The sequence below is a fragment of the Mauremys mutica genome, chromosome 8 (assembly GCF_020497125.1).
Source record: "Mauremys mutica isolate MM-2020 ecotype Southern chromosome 8, ASM2049712v1, whole genome shotgun sequence".
Lineage (NCBI taxonomy): Eukaryota > Metazoa > Chordata > Testudines > Geoemydidae > Mauremys > Mauremys mutica.
In genome coordinates, this window is record NC_059079.1 from 79724172 (window position 1) to 79744834 (window position 20663).

Below are 20663 nucleotides of genomic sequence, written 5' to 3' on the forward strand. Positions count from 1 at the left end.
GGAACTGCCCCTCGACACTATCCCATACTCAGAGTCCACGGTCACTGATGGGGCAGTGGTGGCAGACCCACCTAGAATGGCATGCAGTGCCTCGTAGAAGCGGCATGTCTGGGACTGTGCTCCGGAGCGTCCGTTTGCCGCTCTGACTTTTTGGTAGCCTTGTCTCAGGTCCTTGATTTTCACGCGGCACTGCGTTGTATCCCGGCTGTATCCTCTGAGTGCCATGGCTTTGGAGACCTTCTCGTAGGTCTTTGCATTCCGTTTGTTGGAGCGCAGCTCCGAAAGCACAGACTCATCGCCCCACACAGCAATCAGATCCAGGACTTCCCGGTCTGTCCATGCTGGGGACCTCTTTCTATTCTGGGATTGCATGGACTCCTCTGCTGGAGAGCTCTGCATCGTTGCAGGTGCTGCTGAGCTCGCCCCGATGTCCAACCAGGACATCAGATTCAAAGTGCCCAGACAGGAAAAGGAATTCAAATTTTCCCGGGTCGTTTCCTGTGTGGCTGGTCAGAGAATCCAAGCTTGGACTGCTGTCCAGAGCGTCAACAGAGTGGTGCACTGTGGGATAGCTCCCGGAGCTAGTAAGTTCGATTTGCATCCACACCTAGCCTAATTCGAGATAGCCATGTCGAATTTAGCGCTACTCCCCTCGTCGGGGTGGAGTACCGAATTCGAACTAAAGAGCCCTCTAGGTCGAATTAAACGGCTTCCTGGTGTGGACGGTTGAGCGGTTAATTCGAATTAACGCTGCTAAATTCGATTTAAAGTCCTAGTGTAGACCAGGCCTCATACAGCAAGGTAGAAGCAGGGACCAAAGTGTGGCTGAGTCATAATTTGGTCCTATCTAGCTACTACAGCAGTGCAAAGACACACTGCTCCCTCTGTGAATTGCAAGGTGCCAGTCCAGGCTATACTGAATATTAGCTAACTCAGAGCTACTTGTGACCAATTCAGTGTTAAAGTAAATGGAGAAAAAATAAACCTAGAATACTGAGTACATCAGTGGAAATTACAATCTGGTCACAGATATTCTATAAACCAAAAAAGGTGCTATATTTTTTAGAAAAACATTCATAATGAAATATTCACTTGGCTCTGATCATGTTCAGTTTTACAGTGTTTTAAAGCCCAACCACCAACACTTGCCAGTGAAAACATTTTCTGTTACAGGGTTATTTGAATTCTGAGAGCATTCTTTGTAGGAAAGCAGGTCTGATGTCCATCCATCAAGGTTTGCCTGTAACAGCAGCTTAATGCAGCAAAGAAGGTGGCAAGTTCATTCCTCCTTTCATTTATGAGTTATTTTGCATTGCTCCTTTCATTTATGAATTATTTTGCATTGCTATATTTCTTCAGAGTAATTTCACTATTTCAGCTAATGGCAAAATGTTTGACCAGTAAGCAGGATACAGGAGAAAAGGTTTTCAATACAAACTCAAGGTGTGGATTGGTGCGGATGGTTGCATGACTGACAGCCAAAGGAAATCAGTTGAGGTGCTGGGCCAAGAGCCTGACTGACAGCTGTATTTCTATTGCTCTAGTGTACCAAATCCTTCCTAGGTCTAGTTCTGACGTGGCCACTGACTTCCACAGTAGCTGTGATCAAGTGACTTGAGTCAAATTTTTCCAAACAACTTTTAGGCACCTATGAATAAAGCAGGTTACTTCCACAGGCACCAAACTTTAGGTGCTGGTTCTAGCGTCTCTGCCTCCGATTCATTGCCTATAAAATAGGAATATTACAGCTACTTCCTTACTTCATTGGGTATGTTGAGATAATTGTTTGTTAAGACTAGGACAATGCACAGTGCTAACTATTACTAGTGTCACTCAAAGAATTCCAACATGCTTTTCAAAGCAATGAAGTACTGTACAATGCCATTTAAAAGGTCAATATTCACCAGCAGTCATCATCCTGTGGCTGTGAGATACCACAGTTACTCTCCTATAACAGGAGTAGGAAGTGGATAGTGGGAATGGATGGCGGGCTGGATTACTCAAAATTGCCTTATTCTGTTCATTCCCTCTGAAGCATCTGGCACTGGCCGCTGTTGGAAGAGAGGATACTGGACTAGAAGGTCTGACCCAAGATGGCCATTCTTATGAACTAGCTGAGGCATATTTTCATAAATACTACTCTATCCAGGTCACTGTTATAAATAAATAAATTGATACATAAAAATTCAATGACTTAGCTCATGAGTCACAGTCCATTCAGCAATAACTCAAAGCTTTGTACCTGAGAATTTTTTTTTGAATGAATGAATGAATCATGGGGAGGACATGAGCATTTTCTTTTCTTCTACTTAGAGAAGTGTCATGAAATGTCTTTTGTAGGTAGAATTCCGATTAAGCATTTATATGCAGAAATCTTCTCATGTAACTTACTCAAAGCATTTAGTTAGTAAACAGGGACTGAGAGCAGAGGAGTGAAATTTGTATTACCCTGATATCTCAGTTAATGGATTGCAGGAGAATTGTAAATAAGGCCTATTCATCTTTGTTGCTTAAATACCTCTTATTCTCTCTTGAATAGTTTTAATTCAGCAGAATAAGAACAATTACAGGGAAAAACTATTCATAGGTGGGAGAAGGCTGATTGAATTATTTATCAAAATGACACTTTAATTATACTGAAAAATGAATTTGTTGTCAAATGGAGGGAAGTAGTTTAAAGTTTCTAACCCCCCCCCCCACACACACACACAAAATTTAATGGTTCACTACTTAATTGGATGATTATTACAGACCAGGAAGCCTTGTATATGCATAGTAGAGAACAATCTCTCTCTAGATTCTGAAACTATCACAGAATAGCTGTAGATGAGCTCTCCTGCTGAATGTTTACTTTCAAAGCCTAATTTGCTGATACAGCAAGAGAGCCAGCTGTAAGAACCTCCTCAGTCTTTTCCCCACTGTCTGATCCCAGCGGAATTTCCACAGCTCAAGTCCAGGTGTTTCCGAGGGTCACTGATTCAGTTGTTCCTCAAGACACATTTAACATTGGTGCTCGAAGGACTCAGTTTTGTTTCATCCACAGCCACTGAGGAGTCAGTAGGACCATTCTGTTTCCTTAAAACACAGGGAATTCCCTATGGATGTATGTAACTCAGGCAAGAGGGTTGATGTTCATTTAAACACATTTTAGTTTTCATTTTACACCCCCTGATTTCATAGAGTATCCAGTTTAAAACCCCAAAACTAAAAAATAAAGATAGGGTCAAAACCATGGGGAAACTTGTCCATCACAGAGTTTGAAGAAGCCATTAATTCCAAGCCAAGGAAAGTCTAAACCATTCTCATGTTCACTGGGAAGTTTTGTTCCCAGGAAGTTTTGTTCCCCTTCAGGGCCTAATTTTGAGATGTGATGCCTAAAAGTAGGTAAAAGGCAGCTGGTTCAGTGTTTCACTGCTGAAGTTGCACACAGCTCTTTTCCATGAGAACTCTTGGGATGCTACTTCCAGTCTCTGAAGGCATGTCTACGCTTACCTGACGCTGCTGTGATTGATGCACGGGGGGTCGATTTAATAGGTCTAGTGAAGACCCGCTAAATCGACAGCAGATCACTCTGCCATCGACTCTGGTACTCCACCGGAATGAGAAGCGTAAGGTAAGACACGGCAGTAAGTTGACCTAAGCTACGTCGACTCGAGCTACGTTATTCACATCGCTGGAGTTGCATTATGTAGGTCGACTTACCCCTGTAGTGTAGACAAGGCCTAAGTGAGCCACAGACATGGCCTCCCTGCAAGCTGCAAGAGAGCAGCGGGCAGCTTCATTTGATCACAGTTAGGGTCAGCGAATGACCTGACTGCTGATTCCTGTCACTGAAAGAGCAGGACATGCCAGCATTGCTCTATCTGTTTTCTCTTTCAGACATATTAGATTATTCTCCAGGAACCTTCAAAACCCTGCCACAGAAGCTCTCCAATGTCTTTTGTGTCTGTCAATTGTCATTGCTGCTCCGAATAAATGTGGCAGTGTATCTGATGAAGGCAGTTCTTGTCTACATCCAGCCACACAGGAGGTGTTTTGCTGTATGCTGCACAAAGAAAGGTAATAATTGGAGATATACCAATCTCCTAGAACTGGAAGGGACATTGAAAGGTCATTGAGTCCAGCCCCCTGCCTTCACTAGCAGGACCAATTTTTGCCCCAGATCCCTAAGTGCCCCCCTCAAGGATTGAACTCACAATCCTGGGTTTAGCAGGCTAATGCTCAAACCACTGAGCTATCCCTCCCCCCATGCAGGTATTCAGATAAGTGCCATGGAATTGTGCCTAAATGAAGCCTAAATTTACTACCTTTTAATTTAATAATCTCACCAAATCCTGACTTTTACATCACTATTAATTATAACACTAAGGTCATCGATTTTAACCATTATGATCATTTAGTTTGACCTCTTTATGACACAGGCAATTCATATTTATCTAATAACTCTTTTACTGAGCCCAACAACTTGTGTTCGAACCAGAGCATAATTATTTGCATTTATATAACATCTCAAACCACTTCTGAATATCTCAAGTTATATTGCAATTAAAATTGAGAATGGCCTTTAGCTGCATCCTAATTAGATGATATTAAAAGCAAATGAGTGTAGGAATACTGGATGGCCACCTGAATCAATTATGTTTCCTGCCTTTTCTTCCTTGGTCTGTCCAAGAATACTTTGTGACTTCCAAATGCATTGTTCTGTTTAACACTTGTGTCTCCATTACTCCTATTACAGCCCTTACATCGCATATACCAAACTTCATTGTTTTAGAGGGAGACAGAACTTAGGAAATGTATTACAATGTAAATCTAAAAGTGGAAACGCTAAAAGTAACTAAACTTTGAAAAATTGGAAAGGGTGGGCCATTAAGCTGTCAATGAACACAAGTGTGTCTGGGATTTATTGCATTTCTCACTCACCTAGCACTTTTCAGCTGAGATTCTACAAACAATTATTAGCCTCAGGACATTCTTCTGAGTAAGGTACATATTAACCCCAGTATACACATGGGCAGACTCAGGCACAGTGACCTTGTCCAACCTCACACAGTGAGGCAGTGGCATGGCTAACAATAGAAACTAGCAATCTTTTCTCCCCGTCTCCTGCTTTCCATAGTAGTGGGTTGTTTCTTTGTTCTCACCTGCCAAAATTGACACATGAAGATTTAAAAAAAAACAAGGTGGGAGAAGACAAAAAGGATCCAGTTGCTTATGCCCAAGGGTGAAATTCAACCCTGTGCAGAGTGTCAGCATCTTGTTTGTGGAAAGACAGAACGACAGACAGAAATCACCCCTCTGCACTGGGGTGAATTATATCCTTGAGTAAGGGCTGGTCTACACTAGGGGGGGTATCGATCTAAGATACGCAACTTCAGCTACGTGAATAGCGTAGCTGAAGTCAAAGTATCTTAGATCGATTTACCTCAGGTCCTCACGGCGCGGGATCGACGTCTGTGGCTCCCCGTGTCGACTCCGCTACCGCCGCTCACTCCCGTGGAGCTCCAGAGTCAACGGGAGCACGTTCAGGGATCGATATATCACGTCTAGATGAGATGCTATATATCGATCCCCGAAAAATCGATCGCTACCCACCGATACAGCGGGTAGTCTGGACGTACTCTAAGAGTGGGTGGGGGAAAATACTTTTCCTCTCAAGCAATGATTATTCAACAGGATCAACGCATAGCCATGAGGCCTTGTCAAATACCAAGCCACATCAGAATATGAGATATCTTCAGGGTTTATTTCAATTTTGAAAAATTGCCCTAAAAATGCACCAGCCCAGGCAAAAAAATCCATTTGCCAAGCCTTTACCCTGATATAGTAGTTTTGCAAAACTCCTGCATCTGTATATTGCATTTGATTTATACTCAGTATTGTCTGAATTATAAAAAAGCTTTCCGGAGGAACAGATTCCATATGCTGTCTTCAACACTGATAAAATAGTGAGGTCTAGGTTAAACACTATGTCCGATATACCTTCCTATTTCCCTCTTGTCTTAGCTGATGTTTAAACCTTGTCAATAAAATTCACTGAAAGCCAAAACACGCTTTCCTGCATTTCACTGTCAAAATTAAATTACTTCTCTGCTATGAAATGATCTTCTTGACTTTGCTTTTGTGCCACAGGATGTTAAGGATGGAGAAGAGAATACTTATATCAAAGATTTTCTCGGAACACAGCACATTACGTCAAAACTATGAATAAAGCCAGTAAATTAAAATGTTCTCTATTATGGACTATTTAATGACTAAGAAAGCTTTAGACAGAAATAAAAGATCTGCAGGTGTATTAAAGTCACTTGTTTCATTTCCTTTACCTCCCACTTACAGCTAGAAGACTTGATGCTGTACAATCTGCAGTTAGCCTTACAATTTCAATTATTTCTCTATAATATAGGTATAGTTTCCACACCATGGGCCTGCCTGCATGAAGGTAATGGCAATGATTTAGCACTACTTTCTGACATGAAGAAAATGGAGTTAGCTCAGGTTTTGAAACTTCTCTGGCAATGTACTTCACACTACTATTTGTCATGAGACATGAGGAAAATAGTACACATTAAGCCTAGGGGTAATTTTGATCACAAAATGTATTTAGTTCTAATTCACTCCATTCAGTCTTTTGTTACTAGCTGCATCTTAGAATACCATTGGGCTCAATTATGGTCTGGATAACAATCATAAATTGAAGGAGAATTGATGGAGAATTTTGTAATTCAAATGGAACATGTTCCATTTGCAATTTCCACATTGAAATGCACTTTTTGTTAGTTTGCACTTCATAAAACACGACTCTTTAGTGCTCGTGTGGGCTGGGAATAGCATGGCTGAGTGACAGTGATGGGAGCAGGAGAAGCAGAGAATTTGTGAAGCTGGCCAATGGATGATGGAATACTCTTTGAACAGAAGTAGTGCTGATGAAAAGAAAAGAGATAGTGTAGCTTCCCAGCCATTGAGGTCAATGGGAGTTGCTCTTGTACAACTGATGGAAGGATCAGGTCCCTAGAAGGTAGAAGGGCTATGGAAGAGGTGGTTAGAGTAAATGGGGCCTAACATTAGAGAAGGCAAATCAGAATAAGCATTGACTTCAATTGATCTTTTCTGCTTTACCGCTGCTGAAGGATTGGTCCAGATATCTAAAATCATGAGTTATTCCCATTTACTACAGATTTAAGACACACTCTTCCTATCCTTAATGTCCATGGGAACTCTCTTGTTTAGATTTCCTGGCCTAGTTTCACTTTGTTCTCTTCTCTCCTGCTTGCAACACCTGCAAATTCATACTCTGTCACTCTCCTGTTGCTGCACCCTTTCCTGAATAGCTCTTCCATAAGTGTCACTTTGTTACCAGAGCCTGTCATCATTGTTAGGTTCTATTACTTGAAGTCTGTGGTGCTATTCCAACTTACCCCAGCTGAAGACCTGCCCCCTGGGATATAGGCAATCAAACCATACTATGTATACAGTTTATCCCATGTGTCTTAAACAGATTTTGTCTAAAATTCAAACTTTTCGGGTATGCCTCACCACTAAGAAATAAGTTGTTGACCTCTGTCATTAGTAATTGTAAGTCACTTTGGCAACCAGGCTTATACATTTCAAGTAAAAAAGTAGAACCCATTTCTCATGGGAAAAAAGAGGTTGGCATGTCATATTGCAGCCTCTGCTGCTGGTTAAAGTGAGAGCATTAAATTATCTGCTCCCAGATAATTTCCCAGATGAACCATCGTAAAAGGCTCTGAAATAATATTTTGCTCTTTTTATTCTTATCATGAAATCCAGTAACATTCAAGACATCAAAGGCTCTAATTCATCAGGATTTGATTTGAGCTGGGACATTGTTTTTAGCAGAGTCCCCAGGGAGACAGCTGAGCACACTGGCTATATGGTATTCACTGCCCAGAATGAAGTACTAACCTGTTCACTACAGAATGCTGGCTATGGATTCTGCATGGCAGCAGGATTCATTAAGGCACTGAGATGGTTTGACTCCATGTCAATAGTCATGTTCCAGCACCAGCTAAATTGGGCAGCACAGAGAAGTGTGTTTGCCCCCAGAGTGCCAGCGCTGTTAGGAAAAACTCAACATGGTCCAAACCAGGACACAGACACATGGGATACACCATTGCTGGCCACAAGTTTTAAAGAAGGAATCTCCCTTTCTTGACCGTTGATGGTAACAAAATCCTAAGTGTCATGAGGGTATTTATACTGAGAGCTTTTTGCTGCCAGAACCTTGTCTGATCCCCAGCACCCACCTATCCTCCAAAACGAGAACCCTTAGCAGCTCTCTTTCCTGCACACTCTCTCCCCATACACACAAGTCCTTGAACTCATCCCCTTGCACATGATGCACACTGCTAGGCTCAGAACACACCCATTCTTGCGGCTGTTCTGGAAAAGCAAGAGCAGACACAGATATCCCTGTATGCTGCTTCTGTAAAGCTAACCCCATCAAAATGCTGTATTTCTACTTTGGACCTCCTCAGACTGCAGGCAGCTGAGAATGCATGGCAGGACCAACAGTCCTCCATTGACCAGAGTTTCCCAAGGCCTGTGAAAGTGTGGGATCATTGTCCAGGATGGGTTGTAGATCCCTGATGATGCATTGGAGGGGCTTTAGCTGGGAACTGTATGTGATGGCCAGTGGAGTCCTGTTGGTTTCTTTCTTGGGTTTGTCTTGCTGTCTTGGGTGGCAGGCCAGTCCTCGCCCACAGACAACCTGCCAACCTGAAGCATATTCTCACCAGTAACTGCACACCGCACCATAGTAACTCTAGCTCAGGAACCAATCCATGCAACAAACCTCGATGCCAACTCTGCCCACATATCTACACCAGCAACACCATCACAGGACCTAACCAGATCAGCCACACCATCACCGGTTCATTCACCTGCACGTCCACCAATGTAATATATGCCATCATATGCCAGCAATGCCCCTCTGCTATGTACATCGGCCAAACTGGACAGTCTCTAAGGAAAAGGATAAATGGACACAAATCAGATATTAGGAATGGCAATATACAAAAACCTGTAGGAGAACACTTCAACCTCCCTGGCCACACAATAGCATATCTTAAGGTGGCCATCCTCCAGCAAAAAAACTTTAGGACCAGACTTCTAAGAGAAACTGCTGAGCTTCAGTTCATTTGCAAATTTGACACCATCAGTTTAGGATTAAACAAAGACTGTGAATGGCTTGCCAACTACAGAACCAGTTTCTCCTCCCTTGGTTTTCACACCTCAACTGCTAGAACCAGGGGCGGCTCTAGGCACCAGCAAAACAAGCTGCTGCCTAGGGCGGCAAAATATAGGGGGCGGCAAAAGGCTGGGGCTGGTGCCCCAGCTCATCCTGCCCCTGCGAGCCGAGGAGCGGCCCGTCCCCTGCAGCCAGGCAGGGCCGCGCTACCGGCTCCGCTTGGGGGAGAGGGGGGCCCCTTACTGGTAGCGCGGCCCCGCCTGGCTGCAGAAGACGGGCCGCTCCTCCTCCGCTTGTTCCCCGGGTCCTAAACAGCCCAGCAGCAGCTTGGCTGGGGGGGCGGGGCTGAGCTCCGCCCCGCTCAGAGCTGCGTGGTCAGGGGGCGGGGCTACAAGCTCCGGGCCGAGCGGAGACAGCTGAGGTCAGCTTGGAGCTTGCGGCCCCGCCCCCTCCCCACGCAGCTCTGAGCGGGGAAGAGCTCAGCCCCCTCCGGAGCCATGCGGCTGCCGCGCGGTGAGCTGGGGGTAAGCTGCCTGGGGTAAGCAGCCGGGGCGGGGGAGGGGGTGGCTAAGGGGCAGGGAGGGGGCACAGGTTCTGTGGGGGGGGCGGTCAGGGGCCAGGGAAGGGGGGGTTGGATTGGGGGGGTCTCAGGGAGGTGTTTGTCAGGCACCCCCCGACCCCATTACCCCCCAGGCCCAGCCCTGACCCCCAGCTCCAAGCCCAGCCCCTAGGACCTGGGCACCCCTCCGGCCCCATCCCCCTCACAGCCCTGACCCCCAGCTCCAAGCCCAGCCCCTAGGACCTGGGCACCCCCACAGCCCCATCCCCCTCACAGCCCTGACTCCCAGCTCTGAGCCCAGGCCCTCTGATCCAGACACCCCCCTCACCCCATTCCCCCCACACCCCTGACTCCCAGCTCCGAGCCCAGCCCCTCTGATCCGGACACCCCCCTGACCCCATTCCCCCCACAGCCCTGACCCCCAGCTCTGAGCCCAGCCCCTCTGATCCAGACACCCCCCTCACCCCATTCCCCCCACAGCCCTGACTCCCAGCTCCGAGCCCAGCCCCTCTGATCCGGACACCCCCCTGACGCCATTCCCCCCACAGCCCTGACCCCCAGCTCTGAGCCCAGCCCCTCTGAGCTGGGCACCCCCCTGACCCCATTCCCCCCACAGCCCTGACCCCCAGCTCTGAGCCCAGCCCCTCTGATCCAGACACCCCCCTCACCCCATTCCCCCCACAGCCCTGACCCCGAGCTCCGAGCCCAGCCCTTCTGATCCGGACTCCTCCCTGACCCCATTCCCCCCACTGCCCTGACCCCCAGCTCTGAGCCCAGCCCCTCTGAGCTGGGCACCCCCCTGACCCCATTCCCCCCACAGCCCTGACCCCCAGCTCTGAGCCCAGCCCCTCTGATCCGGACACCCCCCTGACCCCATTCCCCCCACAGCCCTGATCCCCAGCTCCGAGCCCAGCCCCTCTGATCCGGACACCCCCGACCCCATCCCCCACTGCCCTGACCCCCAGCTCTGAGCCCAGCTGTTCTGAGGTGGGCACCCTCCGACCCCATCCCCCCACCCCAGACCCCCAGCTCTGAGGCGAGCCCCTCTGAGCCAGACAACCTCCGACCCCATCTCCTCACAGTCCTGAGCCCAGCCCCTGTGAGCCGGGCACCCCCCAGAGCCCAGCTCCCCACCCAGCCCTGGGCAACAGCAGCACCACCTCCAGGCAGTGACAGCCCATTGGCACCAACCATCACCATCACCCAGCAACAGCCCATTTTGTAATTGCAAATGTATACAGACCAGTAAAGCATTTAATGTTTTTAAATAATGTATTTGGTGTATTTTCAAATTATTACAAATTAATTTTCACTAGTTATTTTTTACATTTCCAAATACATGTTACTATAGTATTGCAACTTTTTTTTATGGAAGGGGCCGCCAAAATTGCTTTGCCCTAAATCCTCTGGGTGGCCCTACCCAGTGTGTGTGAGGAGCCGGGGAGGGAGGGAAACGGGGTCCCCTGGAGCCGAGCCCGGGCTGCGACGGTGGCGAGGGGCTCCTGGAGTGTGTGAGGAGGTGAGCGTCCGACTGGGTTCGTCGGTGCTGAGCAGGTAGCCCCGCAGCCGGAGATCCTCGCCTTCCCTCCTGCCAGGGCTGGGCCAGGGCACCGTGAGGCTGAAGAGCAGCAGGTCCAGGGAGCTCTCCAGGTCTTTGGCCGCCAGCATGTCGAGGGTGAGGGCGGTGAGCGCGAACTGATCCACCTTGGCCACCAGCAGTGCTGCGAAGCCCAGGGAGGGGGCCGTGTTCTTTGCGCCACCCCGTAGCCGTGCCGCCACCTGGAAGTACTCCCGCTCCGCGCCGCCCAGCAGCTCCACCCACATGGGGACAGAGTCACAGCTGGGCCAGGGCTCGGCTGCAGTGTGCTGGTAGCGGATCCCACATTTGGGGGGGAGGCCAGTGCTGGGGCAACAGGGGGTGTGAGTGGGGGGTACTGGTGGGTGGGGGGGGGGCTCATGTCTGGGGGGGGCAGCCAAAAAAATTTTTGCTTGGGGCGGCAAAAAACCTAGAGCCGGCCCTGGCTAGAACAGGGCCTCATCCTCCCTGATTGATCTAACCTCGTTATCTCTAGCTTGCTTCTTGCTTGCTTGTATTTACCTGCCCCTGGAAATTTCCACTCTTGCATCCGACGAAGTGGGCATTCACCCATGAAAGCACATGCTGCAAAACGTCTGTTAGTCTATAAGGTGCCACAGGATTCTTTGCTGCTTTTACAGAACCAGACTAACACGGCTACCTCTCTGAGGGTACGTCTACACTACGGGACTATTCCGAATTTGCATAAACCGGTTTTGTAAAACAGATTTTATAAAATCGAGTGCGCGCGGCCACACTAAGCACATTAATTCGGTGGTGTGCGTCCGCGGTCCGAGGCTAGCGTCGATTTCTGGAGCGTTGCACTGTGGGTAGCTATTCCCTAGCTATCCCATAGTTCCCGCAGCCTCCCCCGCCCCTTGCAATTTCCGGGTTGAGATCCCAGTGCCTGATGGGGCAAAAATCATTGTCGCGGGTGGTTCTGGGTAAATGTCGTCAGTCACTCCTTCCTCCGGGAAAGCAACGGCAGACAAGCATTTCGCGGCTTTTTTCCCTGGATTGCCCTGGCAGATGCCATAGCATGGCAATCACGGAGCCTGTTTTGCCTTTTGTGACTGTCACCGTATGTGTGCTAGATGCCGCTGACAGAGGCGATTCAGCAGCGCTACACAGCAGCATGCTTTTGCATGACAGCAGAGATGGTTACCAACCATACTGTACCATCTACCAATCCATAAATTGGTAAAAAGATGATCATGGTTACCAGTCCTTTTGCACTGCGCCATCTGTTGCTGTCATAAGTGCCCCTAGCTGCTCTTAGCCAGGGGCGCAAAAGCCAAAATTGGGAATGACTCCCTGAGTCAATCCCTCCTTTATGGTATCAAAAAACAGAATCAGTCCTGCCTAGAATATGGGCAAGTGTACTAGAGAACCACTGTATCATATTACCAGAGAGCACAGCTGCTCTGTGTCAGATCCTGCAGGAATGATGAGCTGTATGCTATTCACAGGGGGTGCTCCTGCAACAACCCCACCTGTTGATTCCGTTCTTCCCACAGCCTTCCTGGGCTACCATAGCAGTGTCCCCCCACTTGTGTGATGAAGTAATAAAGAATGCAGGAATAAGACACAGTGACTTGTTAGTGAGAAATGAGTGGAAGGCAGCCTCCAGCTGCTATGATAGTCCAGACAGGACAGTAAGAAGTGTGGAGGAGAGGAGCCCAACATCCCTCTGCTAGTCCAGGGGCAATTGAATCTTTTCTTTACACATGAAGGGTGGGGGCTGATGAAGCTCAGCCCCCTGTTGCTATGATGAAGACGGTTATCAACCATACTGCACCATCTACCATGAAAAATTAGGTGCACTTGACATTGGGGGACCTGACAGATGCTAGTCGGCATGGTTACCAGTCCTTTTGCACTGCACCACGTGCCAAAAAGCTCATGATGATGAGGACGGGTACCAGTCGTTTTGCACCATCAGCCACCCATGGCAGGGGGAAGCAAGGATGTTGGTGTTGAGTGCTGCAGCATCGCGTCTATCTGCAGCATTCAGTAAAGATAGGGTGACATGTAAAAGAGTCAAGAGAGGATTGTTTTCCCTTTTACTTCTGGGGTGGGTGGGGGGGTGTACATTGCCGAGCTATGCCCTGAACCACCATGGATACTGTTTGTTTGACCCTAGAGGCACTTGGAGCTCAGCCAAGAATGCAAATGCTTTTCGGAGACTGCAGGAACTGTGGGATAGCTTGAGTCCTCCAGTCCATGAGCGTCCATTTGATTCTTTGGCTTTCCGTTACGCTTGTCACGCTGCAGTGAGCTGAGTCCCTGCTATGGCATCTGTCTGGAGAATTTTTAAAAATGATTCTGAATTTCGTCTTCTATAACAGAGCGCTGATAGAACGGATTTGCCTGCCCTTACTGCGATCACATCCGCATGGTCCATGCTGGAGCTCTTTTTTTTTTAATTTTGATTTCGGACTGCATCGCCACCCGTGCTGATCGGAGCTCCAGGCTGGGCAAACAGGAAATATTCAAAAGTTCACGGGGCTTTTTCCTGTCTACCTGACCACTGCATCCGAGTTCAGATTGCGGTGCACTGTGGGATAGCTCCCGGAGGCCAATACCGTCGATTTGCGGCCACACTAACCCTAATCCGATATGGCAATTCCGATACTAGCGCTACTCCTCTCGTTAGGGAGGAGTACAGAAACCGGTTTAAAGAGCCCTTTATATCGATATAAAGGGCCTCTTGGTGTGGACGGGTGCAGCATTAAATCGGTTTTATGCTCCTAAAACCGGTTTAAACGCGTAGTGTAGACCAGGCCTGATACTTGACAGAATATTAAAGACAATTGATAGAAAGGAACAGTGCATGTTTTATACAACCACATAACATTATTTTATGAGCATAAGAAGCATGCTTGTGATGTACTGACATATGCATGTATATATGTAATAAGAGGCTCCACATCTTCCAGACAATATATCCCACGGGCTACTGGAACAAACCAAACTGATGGATGAAGCTCAAACTGCCCTGAAACTGCAGTCATTTGCACAGCCACTTTTCCCCCAATTGTCTCTAACTTTTCATGAATAAAACTTATATTCAATACATCAAACTTTCCCTGCTCTTTAATTTTCACTATCTAACTGAGCTGTCTAGTTGCCCAATCTGATGAGGCATCTCATTTTGTGAATATTAAAAAAGAATTCATAAAACAGCTCAATGTCAAAAAGGCATTTGCTGAACTCTCCTGCATAAATTAAGTAGCATAGTTGTTGTGACATGTGTCTTTGACTCTCACAAATAGAACTGCTTTGCAAACAAACAAAGAAACAATCAATCAAAATCACTGCTGCTTCAGATGCATATAATTCAAGGGAGTTTGTTTTCTTATTTATGTTGCATCACTGACAAGGCTGTTACAAAGTTGACATGTATGCTACTTACTGTAGGAGTTGGCCAAACCCACAGTCTGTGATGGAGAGGATTAAAAAACCCATATGTCTTATCACAAAGCTATTGGTTTTAACAAACAGGTTGGTGGAATTCATTATATTAGCAAGACTGATACAGCTATATTTTTTGTGAGAAATTAAATAAATTATAATAAATTACAAGATGAATATTTCTTACTTTTGGTACTTGTCCAAATTCCGAACAGCTTCATTGACGTAGATACTTTCTGGGTAAATATTAGAGACTGGTCAGAACCGAAACCATCTATCTGAACATCCCCACAGTTAGAAATCCGAACACAGTTCCAAATTTGAATTTCATACATGGTCCTCTCTCCAGGGCTTTGGAGCGGAGCCCGGAGCAGCTCCGGAGCAGTGGAGCTGCAGGTTTTTGCTTGGAACTGGAACGGAGCCAGAGCACAGCTCCAAAGCCCTGCCTCTCTCTATAGAATGGGCTGAACAAAAATCCTGGATCCAAACATCCTGAACTCTGTCCTTTTTGAAACCTGGATCCAGAATTAAGTTTCACAGCTCAGGTTCATCCATAGTAAACATACAGACAAACAATGCTTCTGTTTTTTATAAATGAATAATATATAGTGTGTGTTCTAATTGACCATTAAACTGTCTCTAGACTGCCTTGAAGAACTTACTGCCTAAATTAACCTTCAGTCAGAAAAATAACTTCCTGTTGACTTGAAAAATCTTCCGGGACTCTGTTCACTGGCCAGAGCTGATCTATGTGCTGAGCTCTAACAGGAGTTATTAAAGAAATGTTTCTTTGTTGTAACTATGTCTTTTGCCTAACACACTAAAGGAGAATTTACAAATTTATACTCTGGAATAGGCAGATACCACAATTTAAATAGCTGAGCTACTTTCTAAAACAGTGAGTATCTTGACAACTATGGTATTTTTTTCTTAGATATTTACAACCTGCTAGTCACTGTTATTGCACTTTTCATATCTCTGAGGGATGAGTGTGCCTCCAGCTATATCACTTCTTGCTAGGGCATTGTTCAATGTTGTAAATTACATAGGTTTGGGGCTGGGTCAGTACTTGAAAAGGAGATCTCCAAAAGAAACACAGGCTGCTTCAGGAATTGGAACAGGCTGCCTTTCTGCCCATATTACTGAAACAATGGCTTGCCATGTTTCTAAAGGAGAGTGCCATCCTTTGCAAGAGACTTCCTATCATGTCATCCTATCGGCCACTTGTTTTCATCAATGAACCCATCTCACTTTTCACACAAAATAGGCTGTTGTTACCACTGTCCTCATTAATTTTTTGTGGGGTTAGTTGCACTCTTGCTACCTAAATTCTTTCCTGTAATTTCACTTGGTTACAGTGGCCCTCTTCACTTCGTGTCCCAACGTGATGGCATAGTGTTGACGTGTAATATCAGACATTGGTGCCTGGCTACAATTCAATGGTGGGTGAGTTAGATATGTCAGTGGCAGTAACCAGGGCTAGGTTGAATAATATGTCTAGGGGACCTTTTCTAAAATAAAAAACAGATGGCTAACACTTATACAGACTGATTCGGTGGTAGCTGATTGGACTTCCAATGGTGACTCACTTCTGCCTGACTGTTTCAGTCCAGTGAAGGAAGTACCATCAAGTCCACTTCTGATCTGCTGCTATCTAGTTCCATACATCAGCTCTGCCACTGCCAGCCTAATCCAATCCCTATTACAGGGTTAACATTCTGTGCCCTCTTTCTGGTCTCTGAGAGCATGCCAGCCTAGGTGTTCATCCTCTTGCCAGGACCTGTCTTAGTATGGATTTTCAGATTGCTTCCATTCTCGCACCATGACCCAGGTACACTGCTCCTCGTATACCAACTGCTAATCCCTCTTCAGGCTCAGCTAGGTTTTGGGCACCTGCATTTTCTCCCTTTGGAAATCTGTGACTGATGAGATTGATTTACAGCCTTCTTACAACCAAATATTTTAAAATAGTAGTTGGAATAAAGCATTAGAGAAAAAAAATTAAAATAGACACCAAATATATTTAGTCTCTTCTAAACTCATGCTTGACTACAGGCTAAATTAGATAGGCTCTTCCTCGTAAATCAGTAGAATAGAACTGAATCCATTTACATCCTCCTAGCCAGCTCAGACGCTCCTTTGTCTGTGGGTCTCAGCCTGGTTCCTTCTTGTTCAAAACTAGTTGGAGAACTCCCCGCCAGAAAGGGTTAGAGCAATTAAGGCTAATCACTTCAGCATGGTATCTTAACAATTCTTAGAAGTAAGCAGCTAGGTGAATATTAGAAAGGGCCTTCTCCCTCTTTCCCAGGGTGAAATGCCCACCCGTATTTATGGTATAGACCCACCATGCTAGTGTCAGATCTGGATCCAGTATTAGTGATCACCAAAGAGCATCCCCGCCCCAATTTGTCACACCAGTCCACTCTTGTACCACAAGGGGAGTCTCATCATGCAACACCAATTCTATACAGAGTTCCAAATCTATGGTTGATAAACCCAGAGCAAAGCTGGATCCATGGACAATATCACTCATGTCCCTTAGTTGAATTATGGTTCCCAAATTAGCCAGAGTCCACTCCCTGTCAACTCAGGGTGACCAACTTTTTTCAGGGTATCTTTCATAAGAGATATGCTCTTTCAAAAATACAGTCACATTAACAAGCTACTATCATTCCTAAAATCAAAACATCAACTTCAAATAATGCAGCACACACACTGCCTAGAATTATGTGTAAACAAATTATAAGGAATTTAAATTAAGCCTGAGAAGCTAGTTTCCCTTTTCTCCTATGGGGGGAAGCAGAGAATTCCATTCTGTTGTGTATTTGGTTGTCATGGTTTTGTTGCTATGGCAACTGAGTTAGATTATTATGGGTTAGCTCAACCGGTTTCAACCGGCTGAGGTGCTCTCTGTATATATGTAAATAAAATGGAGGTTTTGGTTAGCTGCCTGCTCTCTGGCCTCAAGTGATTGCTTCCTACATCGGCTGCCCCAAGGATATAACACTGGCGACGAGGATGGGATTCCGGTGCTGCTCCAGTAACAGAAGGAAGTAGAAGTTAAGGTAAAGAACAAACAAACAAAAAAGCTGCTTGTTGCACTGACTGTGAAAGTGAAACTAAAAATCATGGCTACTCTGACCAGGCCCCTGGAGCCTTTTGATCAGAATACAGAGCAGTGGCATGTGTATACTGAGCGTTTTGAGCTTTTTGGTATTGCAAATGACATTACAGAAGCAAAGAAGGTGCCAATATTCTTAACTGTTGTAGGGGCTAAAACCTACTCTCTGCTACGCAGCTTACTACACCCTGTTAAGCCTGAGACTAAATCTTACAGTGACATTGTGGAAATCCTGGGGTCTCATTTCTCCCCAAAACCACTGGTAATTGCTGAAAGATATAGGTTCCACAAAAGAGACCAAAAGAAAGATGAAACAGTTGTACAATTTGTAGCCATTTTAAAAAAGCTAGCAGAACACTGTGAATTTAAAGAAATGTTACATGATGCCCTGCGTGACAGGTTAGTGTGTGGCCTGTACAGTGAAGCTATACGGAAGCGCCTACTGACAGAGGCTCAGCTTACCTTACAGAAGGCTGTTGATATTGCTGTCTCCATGGAACTGGCTACAAGGGAGGCACAATACATCGGTGCACCCCCTAGGGTGCAAAAAGTGTCACAAGAACCGACCCACAAAACTGTGCAGAGTCAAGAATGTTACCGCTGTGGTAAGCCGGGTCACCAGGCATCAGAATGCTGGCGTAAGGACCTGGTGTGTCGACACTGTGGCAAAAAGGGACACATTGAGTGTGCCTGTAAACAAAAGAAAAAGAGGCCTGTGGTCTGGCCGACAAAAAGAGGAACCCTGCATACCCTAGAGCAGACCCAGGATGATCAAGGTGACACCTCATCGCAAGAGGAAGTGCCACTGCATGTTTTGTCTTTGGCAATGGGCTCACATGAATACTGGGTAACCCCGTTATTGGATGGCAAACGTATACGCATGGAACTGGACACCGGTGCAGCCGTCTCACTGATCTCCGAGACTGTGTATAAAGAAAAGCTACAGCATCTTCCGCTTAAGACAACAAAAACTGTTCTGAAGACGTATACGGGAGAAGCTGTGCCTATGCTGGGCACTATTGATGTTAAGGTGGAGCTCAATGGACAGGTGGCTAAATTGCCACTGTTTGTGGTGAGAGGTAACTACCCAGCCTTAATGGGTAGGTCTTGGCTTGGGAAGATTCAACTGAACTGGGCAGAAGTGCACCGGATGACTAAAGAAGAAACCAGTCTAACCCCTATACTAAGGAAACATGCTGCTGTTTTTGGAGATGATTTGGGAAGTATGAAGGGAATCACTGTGACATTGAACATTAAACCTGGCAGTCCACCAAAATATCTGAAAGCCCGAACTGTGCCATATGCCATCAGGCCAAAAGTTGAAGCAGACCTGGAGCGCCTGGTCACCAATGGAGTCCTAATACCAGTTACCCATAGCTCATGGGCCACTCCTATCGTTCCAATCGTGAAGAAAGATGGCTCTCTCCGGATTTGCGGTGATTTTAAAGTCATTGTCAACCCAGTGTTGTGTGCAGAGCAATACCCGCTTCCCCGCATCGATGACCTCTTCGCAGGCCTGACTGGGGGACAAAAGTTCAGTAAGATTGATCTGAGTCAAGCATATTTACAGATGCACGTCGATGAAAAGTCCCAAGAGCTGTTGACTATTGTGACTCATAAGGGGCTTTATCGATACTGTCGTCTACCCTTTGGAATAACATCTGCTCCCGCCCTGTTCCAGAGGGCTATGGACCAGATCTTGTGTGGCTTGTCAGGAGTTCAGTGCTATCTGGATGATATCCTGGTCACTGGAAGAAATGAAGAGGATCACTTAAAGAATTTAGAGGCTACCCTACAAAGACTGGAAGAGTATGGCCTACGAGTTCGCAAAGACAAGTGTGAATTCTTCAAGCCCTCTGTTGAATATTTGGGACATATCATTGATTCTGCAGGTCTTCATAAGGCCCCTGCAAAAGTTAAAGCTATTGTGGAGGCTCCCCCACCTCGAAATGTAAGCCAGCTGTGCTCGTTTCTAGGACTCCTGAACTATTATGGAAAGTTCATCTCACAGTTAGCCACACTGCTAAAACCACTTCATGAGCTCCTTGGGCAGAACAAGGCCTGGAAGTGGACTGAAGCCTGTGATGTTGCGTTTAACAAAGCTAAGGATGCATTGCTAAATTCTGAAGTTCTAACGCACTTTGATCCATCCTTACCACTGCAATTGGCCTGCGATGCCTCCCCTTATGGAGTGGGAGCAGTCGTGTCACATATTATGCCTTCAGGAGAAGAGAGACCTATTGCTTTTGCTTCACGCACTCTAAGCAAAGCAGAAACTAACTACGCCCAAATCGAACGTGAGGCATTAGGAATTGTTTTTGGAATTCGGAAGTTTCATCAGTACCTGTTTGGGCGAAAATTTACTCTTCTCACAGACCATCGACCTCTGACATCAATTTTTGGACCTTACACAGGCATTCCCCCATTAGCTGCTAGTCGTATGCAACGTTGGGCATTGTTACTTTCAGCACACACATATGAAATCAAATATCGGAAATCCACTCTACACGGCAATGCAGATGGCCTCTCAAGGTTGCCTTTGCCGGTCAAACATCAAGATAGTGCCCACAAGGAAATCTTCTACTTTGAACAGGTAGAGAATACACCCATCACTGCTACTCAGATAAAGAAGGCAACTCGCGTTGACCCAGTATTGTCCCACGTTATGGACCTGGTGATGCATGGAACATCTCGACAAACCTCTCCGGTCTCATCCGACCTTGTTCCCTACATGTCCAAGCGGACGGAGTTATCGGTCCAATCTGGTTGTTTGTTGTGGGGGAGA

General features: G+C 46.3%; 1 protein-coding gene across 4 annotated transcripts in view; it reads right to left on the reverse strand.

The window, feature by feature from the left end:
- Window positions 1–20663, reverse strand: part of KCNIP1 (potassium voltage-gated channel interacting protein 1) — an 849721-nt gene that overhangs the window by 406712 nt on the left and 422346 nt on the right. Inside the window, exon 1 of one of the 4 annotated variants that reach the window (XM_045026849.1) lies at window positions 14945–14964. The exons of the other annotated variants lie outside the window; for them this stretch is intronic. The gene's annotated coding sequence lies outside the window, so the exon portion shown is untranslated. Of the gene's footprint in view, window positions 1–14944; window positions 14965–20663 lie in introns of those variants that run through there. 4 annotated transcript variants of the gene reach the window in all.